Source organism: Hippopotamus amphibius, chromosome 9, assembly GCF_030028045.1.
Source record: "Hippopotamus amphibius kiboko isolate mHipAmp2 chromosome 9, mHipAmp2.hap2, whole genome shotgun sequence".
In the NCBI taxonomy this organism is placed as follows: domain Eukaryota; kingdom Metazoa; phylum Chordata; class Mammalia; order Artiodactyla; family Hippopotamidae; genus Hippopotamus; species Hippopotamus amphibius.
The window spans coordinates 20,639,209-20,651,818 of NC_080194.1; the positions used below are offsets into that span (position 1 = coordinate 20,639,209).

Here is a 12,610-nt window from a genome sequence, read left to right on the forward strand (position 1 = left end):
CTTTGACTTGCATTTCTCTGATGATTAGTGATGTGGAGCATCTTTTCATGTGTTTGTTGGCCATCTGTATGTCTTCTTTGGAGAAATGTCTATTTAGGTCTTCTGCCCATTTGTGGATTGGGTTATTTGCTTTTTTGGTATGAAGCTGCATGAGCTGCTTGTATATTTTGGAGGTTAATCCTTTGTCCGTTGTTTCATAGGCAATTATTTTTTCCCACTCTGAGGGTTGCCTTTTAGTCTTGTTTATGGTTTCTTTTGCTGTGCAAAAGCTTTTAAGTTTCATGAGGTCCCATTCATTTATTCTTGATTTTATTTCCATGATTCTAGGAGGTGGGTCAAAAAGGATGGCGCTTTGATGAATGTCATATAGTGTTCTGCCTATGTTTCCTCAATTCTTATTTATATGTTCCCAATGCTTGAAGAGTTACATTATTTAATCAAATAGAAATGATTACTGATGGCTTTTTAAAACTCACAAAAGAAAAGCATGAATGTCTTCGGATATCTAATTTACTATTATTCAAAAATGCCTAAAGCTAAACTCATGATTAAAACTTTTGATTGCTATCTGAGATATATTTGTGCAATTTCTTTCAGCATCTATCAAAGCCAATATAGAAAATATTTTTAGAAACAGTAAAAACAATTCAGAGTGTAAGAATTAAAAATAGATGAGTGATTGAGTTGAAATTCTTTTACTTAAATTTGTAATAATAGTGTTTCATAATTAAATTATAGAAATAAAGTTATAGACCCATTGATATGTCATTTATAAACACTACTGTGTGAGGGGTTTAATTATAAAGAATTGAACACATTTTCCACTTTAAATTTAAAACTACATGTTTAAATAACAAAAATTCTGTCTCCTACTCTCAAGCCAAGAAATCAATATGGTTCAGGAAATGCAGCTTAAAAAATAATGGTTGATTTTGCTCTCATATTGATTCCTGAATAATACTGAGAAATTCCCAACATACTAGAATCTAAATCTTTCCTCTTGAGCATACTAAGCTGCAATTACCATAAGCTGCATGGGACTATGTGCTGAACAAACCATTTTAGCTCTGCGGGTTAATGAAGAAATAAGTTGGAAGTAGGGGAGGAGTTTCTCCAGGGATAAATTGAAAGGAAAAGAGCTGCTCTCCATAGAAAGTTAATTTGAGAACACAAGAAAAGAGAACATCCACCTGTATCAGAAAAAGTCTGTTTTTTTTTCCATGACGCCTTTGAGGACCATATACATATTCTTCTGGAATAGAGTAGAGAGCTCCTCTCATCTCTCTGCACTGTTTATGGTAGAAACCCCTTGATCTCATTTGTCATTCATCCCTTCAATACATATTTATGAATCACCACTTACGTGTGAGGCTCTAGACCAAGAAACAAGGTTGGATAAATAAATGTCTTCACAGTCCAATGAACTAGAGAGATACATAAACAATTTTATTTTTATTTTATTTTATTTATTTTATTTATTTTTGGGGGAGGTACACCAAGTTCAATCATCTGTTTTTATACACATATCCCCATATTCCCTCCCTCCCTCAACTCCCCCCCACCCTCCCTCTATTCCCCCCACCCTCCCCATCCCAGTCCTCTAAGGCATCTTCCATCCTCGAGTTGGACTCCCTTTATTATACAACAACTTCCCACTGGCTATCTATTTTACAGTTGGTACTATATATGTGTCTGTGCTACTGTCTTGCTTCATCTCAGCTTCCCCTTCACCCCCCGTCCCCCCATACCTCGAGTTCTCCAGTCCATTCTCTGTATCTGCATCCTTGTTCTTGTCACTGAGTTCATCAGTACCATTTTTAGATTCCGTATATGTGAGTTAGCATACAATATTTGTCTTTCTCTTTCTGACTTACTTCACTCTGTATAACAGACTCTAGGTCTATCCACCTCATGACATATAGCTCCATATCATCCCTTTTTATAGCTGAGTAATATTCCATTGTATATATATATGCCACATCTTCTTTATCCATTCATTTGTTGATGGGCATTTAGGTTGCTTCCATGTCCTGGCTATGGTAAATAGTGCTGCAATAAACATTATGGTACATGTTTCTTTTGGGATTATGGTTTTCTTTGGGTATATGCCCAGGAGTGGGATTACTGGATCATATGGTAGTTCTATTTGTAGTTTTTTAAGGAACCTCCAAATTGTTTTCCATAGTGGCTGTACCAACTTACATTCCCACCAACAGTGCAGGAGAGTTCCCTTTTCTCCACACCCTCTCCAACATTTGTTGTTTCCAGATTTTGTGATGATGGCCATTCTGATTGGTGTGAGGTGATACCTCATTGTGGCTTTGACTTGCATTTCTCTGATGATGAGTGATGTTGAGCATCTTTTCATGTGTTTGTTGGCCATCTGTATGTCTTCTTTGAAGAAATGTCTATTTAGGTCTTCCACCCATTTGTGGATTGGGTTATTTGCTTTTTTGGTATTAAGCTGCATGAGCTGCTTGTATATTACAAATAATTTTAATCACCAGTATTATCTATGATGTAGAAGATTATGGCAAAATAGGGAGTAATTGATTCTCTTAAAGTTAGGAGAACTTAGATGTTTGAAATGTTTCACAGAAAAGAAGCAAATTTTGATTCACACGATGTTTAAATTGGAATTGGGCAAAATATAATAATAGTTGTGTTACCAATTGCTTGCAAGGTGCTGAACACTGTGTTAAGTGCTTTACAAAGATTAATGATCTTAGTTAAGCCTCATGACAACCACTGGGGTAGGTGCTATTGTTGTCTCAACTTTACAGGTGACAAAATGTAAAGCCACAGAAAAAGAGTTCAAAACTTTGCCAAAGGTCATGTAGTGGGAAGCTGGATTTGAACACAAGCCAAAACCCTTTACTCCTGTCACTATACTTTGCTGTTCTACCTGTAGAAGGAAGAAGAGGTGTCTCAGATAATAAATGTTCAAAAGCCAGACATGCAAAACGGCACCAAGTAATTCAGCTTGTGTGGAGCAAAAGCTCTAATTCTGGAGTGACAGGCATAGGACTGGGATAAAGAAAACAGGGACCAGGCAAGGAGGACTGTGTATGCCATGCATAGTGAGAATGGAGTAAAGAAAAATAAGACTGTAGGCCAGGAGATCAAATGGGAGATAACCACATTAGCCAACATGAAAGACTAGTCAGTCTGAAATAAAACAGCATCAATGTGGCAATAGGTGATTAGCAAAATGCCTAGGAGAAAGAGTAGATAAGATTTGGGGAGGGATTGGATTTGGTGAGAAAAGAAGGAAAAGACTCCTAGGTAGCATGGTATGATGCAAACCACGAGCCACAACAAAAAGGATGAAAGTTGTTTTCCAAAATCCAGATGCTCAGGTTTACTGCGATTCAGGATTTCATGTGTGTTTTTAAGATATGCATATGCCTAATGAAAGCCTCATTTATTCACTAGCTATTTCTTTGAGAATGCATGCCCCATTCCTTAATCCTTTGGTTGGGCAAAAATATATCATTTTCTTCCCTTTTGCAGACAGAAAAAAAGAATCTGATTTTACCTTTTCTTGTGTGACATTCAAATTTCTTTGCAGATGTTATCTCACTAATATTTACATTAGCCCCGTTGAGCTGTGCCAAGGAAAAATGTATCCCTATCTTTAAAGGGTAAAGAGAGGTTAAGTGACTCATCTAGGGAGCTGGAAATAATAGCTCACTCTCTGGAATCAGCTCATTATGTGTAAGAGCAACTGGCAAATGCTATTGATATTTCATGGGGCTTGAGTTGTTGGAGTTTTTATTTATTAGTAAACAATGAGCTCAGGAGCAGAAGAGAAGAAGATGGCTTTTTCAAGACGGGCTTTTTTTTTTTTTTTAATTCTTTGTAAGCTTTTCTACTTGACATGTGAAGTTAATAAATAAGAATTTCAAGGTGATATTCAACATCTATGAAATATCCATAGAAGTGTGGAGGGAAACGTTCACTATATAATACTTGATTTTTACATTGAACATCATCTTGCAATCCATCACAATAAAATAACATGGAAATATGTTTTATAAATTTCCACACTAAATAAAGCTACAAGGACAGGTCTGCCATACATTCTTTATTAATAGGCTAGTAAGCAACTCTGATAAAACACTGTAGCCCACTTTCCCAATGGAGTAATTCATAAGTCCTGGAGAGAAATGGCAAATGATAGCTTTCTTTTCCTTGAATTACCTTTTTCTTTGTTGGTTGGTTGGTTCCATGTGGTTTTTCAGGTTCTTGTACTCACTCAAATTTCTTCCCATGGTTCTGGCTCTTCCATCTCAGTTTCCTTGGCAAATCTCTGCATTGCCTGACTTTAAAAACTTGAAGTATCCCTTCGATCCCTTCTCTCTTTTATCTACACTCACTCCCTATAGATGAGCTTACCTAATTCTAGAAGGACATGATGGTGGCTTGGGCCACTGGAGTGTCATACAAGTGTCATCAAAGATGGCTCCATGATTTTTGGTTGGATAACAGAAAGGATTAAGTTGGCTAAGACTGTGAAGAAAAGAAGTTTCTCTTAGAAGGAATCAGGAAGTGAGTTGTAGAAATGCTACAGTTGAGAGGCCTATTAGATATTTTTTTTGTAAATGATAAATGTTATTTTTTATTCATCCACAGAAAACATTAGAGAAACTTCAAGCCAAAAATATATTCTGAATTTCTGCATAAAGTGTAAAGGGTTTTTTTTAAAATTATGTATAAGCTAGGCAAAATTATTTAAGTCAATAAATTTTTAAGAAACTTCATATGTTCTGATTCTTTCCACTGCCAATCACCTTGGTTCCTCCAAAGTCATAATCTTCAAGATAAGATGGCTCTTTCAAAAAGATATTTTGCTCAGTCCACAGTTGTCATATGAGTCAGCCCACAATTCTTTTCATTAGGCTTCTCTGATCTCCAATGGAATATGAACACATTTCAAAATTCCCCACCTGTAATCTCTGGGATCCAATTTCCTCAAGCAATTTACTTTAGGACCATGTTTAGGGTTAGGAGATGGATCTGCCTGGTTCTGACTTTGACACCCTCTGTATTAAGTTCAAATCATCTTCTCTCCTAAGCCATCACACCCTAGAACAGTACAGATCGTTGGGATATGCCAACACCTAAGATTAAAAAATTCTGACTGTTAGGTTTTTCATAGTTTACTTGGTAGCTCTGTCTTGTAGTTCATTCCCACAGATCTAACATGTAGTTCTATGAGTAAAGGAAACCACATAGCTACTCTATGAGGCGTTTCCAACGATGCAGGTTTACAGAAAAAGCCCCGTCGGGGTAGACCTCAACCCTATTAGATATTAAAGGCTGATTAGTGTCTTAATTAGCATTCAATCAAAGAAGCAAAACCAGTACTATTGATATAGAATACATATTTATGAAAGCACGTATATTGGCTATTCTGTTAGTGTTTCCTAATTCTGGCACATAATAGGAATTGAATAATATTTATTGAATAAATGAAGAAGCACCAGTTTTTACAATTAAATGGCTTAATTTTTTTCAAATTATATTCACCAAGTTTTATAGGATTCTATCCAGAAAGAATGACTCATATCTTTTTTTTTCCCCTCATATCTTGATGTACATCCTTAAAACAACTGTCTATTTTATCTTTTTGGTTAAATCATATGAAATTTTTAAGTTATTTTTAACCTAGAAAAATGGCAGTTTTATATGGTTTTACTAATATGTCAACTACAACTCATGAAAAATGCACAGAAATTTAGATAAATCTATAAATAAAATTGATCTTTGTTGTGTGTTGTGTGTGTATATGTGTGTGCTAATTGATTTTCTCCTTTGACTTCCTGAGGTTTATAAATATAGGTCCCAATTCTGAAATCTACAAACCAAATGGATACCAGTAAGTTCATAATAAGCAAAAATGAATTAGCAAAAAAATAGGACTCTCAACGACCCAGAATACAAGTACTTGTAAACTAAACTGTCCCTCTGCAGTTATATGCAGTTTAAATGCTGGCACTCAGTACTGCAGCAGGGAAAACAGTTTGTGTGGACTCCACTGTGCTTTTCTAGCATTTAATAGCTACTTTCCCCTATAAAAAGAAAAATTTAATACTTGAAAATAGTGAGTCAAGTTCTTATTTACACTCTTGCATTAATGCTGTATTATTATAATTCATTTTTATATAGTGGTCGCCTGAGCAAATCCAACTGCTTCACAGTGACAAACACACACGCGCACACACACATATACAAAGACACATGAGCAGAATTTTTAAATCTCTATTTTGTCCCTTCTCACAGAGGAAAATAAAGAAAAAAAAGTTTTTTTAAACCCTTCATTTTAAGAATGCTCATTCTCATGCTCCTCTTCCGTTATTCATTCCCTGTCTACCTTAGGAATCGACTGTACTATTCTTATGCAATCTACTTCTTCCAAACACTTAAATATTCACAAATTAAGGGAAAATGATGAAGGAATAAAATGTGTCCTTGGAATCCGCGGTGTCAGGTTCAGGTGAGATACTGAAATGGGAACACGAATGGGATGCTGAAAAAGTGAACAGTTAGAAAAGATAAGCAACTCAACGATCAACTGTAACATGTCAACCAATTGCTAGTTTGCTTCCTCAGCAATCCTGCAAGTTGAGATTATCACTTCTGACTCCACATTTGAATGACTTGAGGTTTAGAAAATTTTCCAAAGCAATAGCATTTTTAAGATTTATTCACTCATTTGTTCAGTTTTACTTTCCATTTTGTCAAAAAATGATTTGAAACAGCTTTAGAATCACATTTAATAAGTGATAGAGCTCACATGGAAACACAGCTCTCTTTGATATCAAACTTTTGTTTTGCCAGCTAAACCATGCCATTCTTTCTTAATATGAAAACTTGCTAATTACCAGGAAATATATTAAGGATTTGTATTTTCTCCTTCCAAAAGGACTGATTTCACCTATGTGCCAAAATAAAATGACTATAAAATAATAAAACAATTTTCCATCTCTAATTTAAGCCAGAGTAATTCTAAATTAAATAGTATCTCTAGGAAATCTTCATAAAGTCATCTTTTAGTTCCCCAGCCCATTTGTTCAACAGTCATTTCTATAACTCAGTATGTCAGGGTTTATTTTGTTTCTTTAATTTTATTGATGGAGATTTCTACACAGATCTGGTTCCACAGCTCATATTTTTCAACTTATATGTATGTTTTCCGAATCTTGACTGCAGAGATGCTTTTATTTAATAGGAAGGAGGATCCCATGTAAAACTATTTATTTTTGTATAGATCTTTCTCAGCATATTTTTCAAATAGAGGGATTCCTTAAATGTAGAACATGCCATTGAATGCTAACTGAACAAGTATATGCTCTTATATGCAGTTGGTTATATTACAGCTGTTATCATCTTATATAACTGATTACTCTATATTGGAATACACATATACAGAATTTAAACCAAAAATCTTTTTCTTAATTTTAGAATTGATACCCAAGATGTGTTACATGTGGCTGTTAAATATATCATGAGTTAAGAATTGTAGATATTCAACTTCCTGTTCAGTGTCAGAGGACATCTTATACAGTAAACACAATTAAATTTTATAGTAAAACAGCTGAATTTTAAAGATGGGTTTATTCCTGCAATGTGCACTATAGAGTGATTCTACATAAAAACTTTAATTACATCAAGGTATTAGATTTTTTTTTTATTTAGCTTCGCATCTTAAGGCTTATCTATACTAGAGAATGTGATATTGGGCTTCTGGAGTCAGGAAGTTGGGTTTGAAACCTGTTTCTTCCATTCTACAATTGGCAGAGAGAATTAAATTTTCTAAGCCTTATTTTATCAGATAATATCTACAGGAAAGGTTATGTGAGTATTGGAATTTGCCAACCTTTAGAACTGAGTACACTGCAAATCTAGTCAGAAGCTTAAATAAATACAAGATAACATGTTAGTGACCTTCACAGAGGCATAAGCTAAACATTATTGGAACTTATACTGTTGAAACCCCCCAAAATTATCTGAATTAGTTGAGTTTAAGGGCAGAACAATAGTACCTAAATCATCTGCTTCCACGGTTAACCTTTTTTTTTCCATGATTAACTTTTAATTTACAACTAGTGGTGATCACATAAGTGAAAGTGCTTTATACATCTAAGAGACTTCAAAAAACCCATTATTATTTTTATTTCTATCACTAATATCTTATGTTCTGTTTTACAACAAATCTATCAAGTTGACAATGCAAAGTGTAAGCTTCCTGCAAAATCACACTTGAAAATAATTAAGGAATGACTTAGATTCTATTTAATGACAGTGCTTTTAGTTCTCTTCTGACCTCAGCCCCAATTTTCAGGATAAACACTAACCATGGGACTCCATCATCTCCTGTCAATGTCAGTGGCCTGGATATTACAATGGGCTATAACCAAGGAGTGACTTGGTGTGAAGTACCCAGATCACCTCTCTCTTTTTTTTTTGGATTATGCTCTTTGAAGGATAGTCAATCAGTCTATTTACACTCCAATATGTTTAATAAAATTTTTAATGAAATGTCTCTGTTCAATTTTTATTATTTTATTGTTAAGTCAACCTCTAGCCTTCAAAAACCATACATGATGCCAGAGAAGACTGTATAAGGATCTAGTCTTATCAGAGATACCCTTCTGAGGAGAGGACTGAGGCTTTTTAACAAAGTTTGTCTGGGCCAACTTCTTCCATATTCCAAAGTCTTGTCTCAGGAATCACAGCTAAAGGAATAAAAACTACTAGGTAATTTAAACTGATTTAAAAAAAAAAGCATAAGGATATTGTCAACAGGTTTATAAATGTCTGCTGACCACATAATTTGGGTCCACATTGCTTTACCTCTTTTTACGTACAATGGAAATTTTGTTTTTAATGAACAAGTCACTATCAACATATTCCCCATTTGTAAAAAGAAGCAATTGGATTTGGGCAGTGAATTCCACACAGTACACTGATCCCACACAATGTTCAAGTAATTTAAGGGCTGATGGTCTAAATAGTTGGAGAAAATCTGCGTGATTTTGGCGATGTGCTGATAAACAAGTTCTAGGTGTGGTGAAGGCTGATTTATGACATTTGCCAGTTTCTGTGGTGTAAATAGTCCCACAATACCCAGTTTCAATAATTGACTCACAAAATTCCTCAATATTGAACAATCAGCTCTCGTCAACTAAGAGCCAGCTCCAGCTTAACACTGATATTCCTATGCTGAAGCTACACAATCACAGATGACAGAAAAAATAAAGGCCCTGGAGTATAACCTAGTTTTTTGCCAAAGATACTTGACCATTAAATACTCTTTATAAATTAATATCTACGTAACTCATGTTTACAGATCATAATGTTAGCCTATCCATATCTTCTCACCCAGATCTTTTCATGCAAGTCAATCCACTATTTGAATCCTATTAACTGTATTTCTTTGCTGAGGCACTGTCTGCCAAGGCACGCTTTTCTTGTTTGTGTTGCAAGACGTGAATATCATGGAATTAAAATCTCTGGAATCAGCCTCAGCCAATATCCTAGAGAAGTTTTACAATGTCATTCAAAAGTTTCTCTAGGATGATTAAATTCCAACACTTTTAATTGCCTGTCTTTCCTACTTTGTCTTACTTCTCCATTCCCTGACACTGTTTCTTCCACTTCCCAAATAAAATGCTTAGTTTTGGATTTTTGTCTCAGGGTCCGTTTCAGGAAAAATCCAAACTAAGACACACAGTTGAGAAAATGGTTGGCTATCTCAGAGACCACTTTGGTTCTAATTTTCAAAGATTAAAATAACATCCATGGAGAATGGACTTGAGGACACGGGGCTGGGGCGGAGGGAGTGAAGGGGAAGCTGGGACTAAGCGAGAGAGTAGTATTGACATATATACACTACCAAATGTAAAATAGATAGCTAGTGGGAAGCTGCTGCATAACACATGGAGATCAACTTGAATGATGGGTGATGACTTAGAAGGCTGGGATAGGGAGGGTGGGAAGGAGTCGTGGGAGGGAGGGAATATGGGCATATATATATATATATATATATATATATATATATATAAATACAGCTGATTCACTTTGTTGTACAGCAAAAACTGGCACAACAGTGTAAAGCAATTATATTCCAATAAAGAGCTTAAAAAAAAATAACACCCAGAAATTATTTCTGACATCTTCAGACTATAAGTCTCCAGTCCTTTTTATCACTGCGCCTGGCCTACATAGGTCACTTAATAAATGTTTGCTGAGCTAATTCTTTCTGAGAATAAAACCGAGATGTTGACAAAGGAAAGAGTATGAAATCAGGAGGTGCTTCCTATAATCTTCCCATCTTTGGTGGACTAACTAGAAATTTAGGCTTTATCTGAATAGCCTGTGTACCCACTGCCTTCTCACTTTGCCAATAATTGCCCTGCTTCTTTGTGGCTTCTTTGGCACCTGCCTTGTGTGTGCTTCAATACCTCACTATTTTTCTCCAACCACTTGCCAGTTTCAATTTTTCAATGATTAAGAAATACTCACTCCTCATAAATCCTTCCAATTTACCTTGAATACTTGTGGGAAAAGCTTTTTTATACATCTAATTATAATGTCACCTATTGAGACACTGCAAGACACTTGTATACATTATTTAATTTAGCACTTACAAAAACAATTTGGGGTAAATATTATTAAACCCATTTTGTAGGTAAGTAAACAGGCTCAGAGAAGTTCAGTCATTTTCCAAACTTGGGACAGTTATTAAATGGCAGAGCTAGGTATTCTTCCTAGGCTCTTTTCATTAGATCATACCCTTTATTACATTTAAAAAATAATAGAGTTAAGAAAGTTTTGTGTATATCTCAGGATTCTGGTAATAACAGTCTAGTATGGGATATATAACCATCCAAAGTAGCATTTTTCCAGTCTCCTTTGTGAAACAATATGGAGTTGTCCCAGAGCATCTCTTTCATTAGCTCTGTTACCCTGGACCACATTCGAAGCCTCATTTATTAAACAATAATAATCATAATAATCATTATAATAATAATGACACGTATTCCACAAACTGTTGTAACAGTCAGTTAAACTAACACATCAAGAATGTTCAACACAGTTTTCCCAGTACATAACACATCACCAAAATCTGGAAACTATTATTATTAATGAAAATGTGATATTCAGAAGACATACAAAAGAAAATTTTAATGGTATATATAAGAGGCTTTGAAAATGCATAGAAGATTTGGGCTGTGATGGTAGGCAGCTCTATTCCTAGAGCAATAATATCTCTTTGTCAGCCATAATTTTTAAAAATTACCCCTCCTGAGAATTCTTCTAGAATTCTTTTTATCAGCAAATCCTTGATATGAAGGGTTGTGTGTTGATTCAGAAGGAGCAATAGTTCCTTGTGATACATAAACCCTCAGAGAAAATTGTTTTATAAATAATAGTCTTTCTTAGCAAATTTACATCTTGGACTCAAGTATAATTAAAAAGGGGAAAGAAACAGATTTCATGATGTAACCTGAAACAAAAGAGGCTTTGGAAGGTTAAGTCTATTCTGAATTTTTTCTACAAATCATTTTGATTTGGGGGTAAATGCAAATAGAATCCACAGTAGCTTTTAGTTATAAATTTGACACTAAAAAAAATGACCATAAAATAGTTTCCAACAAAATAAAGCAAAACATTCTATTTGCAGGGTTTAAGAAAGAATTCCAGGAAAAGCAATTTTGAGGCTCCTTATTATCTAGGAACTTTCAACCTGAGCTTGTATTAAAATTTGCATGATTTCCCCAAACTGTGTAAAATAAAGTTCCACAGAACCAGTCCTGTCAGTTGCTGCTCAGTCTCCCAGCAGGAACAACAAATTGGAGATGAATGAGCATATGATCTGGAAAGCAAAACCTCCTTAGCTTTCTCCAAGTCTTCATTGAGCTGCATGGCAGGTATTTAAACATAACGTGGGAAGATGACACTGCATTTAGTACATCTCCAAACACGGTTGTCTGGGGAATTTTGTATCCCCTGCCTGGATTGCTATCACGCATCTCTTGCATTCAGCATCATTCGATAGTAACATAATGTCACATATCCAGGTGATTTTGTTGACTCTGTCAAGTGGCAAGTTAGTGCTAAGTAACATCACAATGTAACCTAATGTGACACACAGTCAAGGATTGATGGTAAGGTAGGAGGAGGTACTTCAGGGTGTCACTTGTGTATATGCAGAGTGGTAGGAGAAGGGAAGTGAGATGTGATCTCCTTCCAAGCATTCATTCAACTCTGAAAAGAAAAGGGCCAGTCTGGATGGACACCAATGTATGGGAAGTAAGACCAAGGAAAGAGAAGGCTGTTGGAGTGCTCTAAATGGAATTATGAATATCAAATCTAGACTCCTGCCCTGATTTTTTTCCAATGATGTGTGATATTGTTCAGTTCATTAGCTATATTGATTAAGCACTTCTCTTAAAATTCTCATTTACTATAGCAATCAATAGGTAAAATATACTTAAAGCCTAAAGTTAAAGGAACATTAAATTTGCTTATTTCTGATGAAAATAATAATAAAGTGTTATTTTTGTATCCTAATAATAATTCCTATTGCCAAGAACCAAAA

The 12,610-nt window shown here is 35.1% G+C and overlaps 1 protein-coding gene and 1 non-coding gene across 4 annotated transcripts in view; both read right to left on the reverse strand.

Annotated features, from left to right (window-relative positions):
- The window catches only part of LUZP2 (leucine zipper protein 2), a 494,920-nt gene that overhangs the window by 205,001 nt on the left and 277,309 nt on the right, over positions 1 to 12,610 (reverse strand). The gene's annotated exons all lie outside the window — the stretch shown is intronic.
- LOC130829570 (small nucleolar RNA SNORA18) lies at positions 5,174 to 5,304 on the reverse strand. The gene has a single exon (XR_009047594.1). It is a non-coding gene; the product is annotated as a small nucleolar RNA SNORA18 (small nucleolar RNA).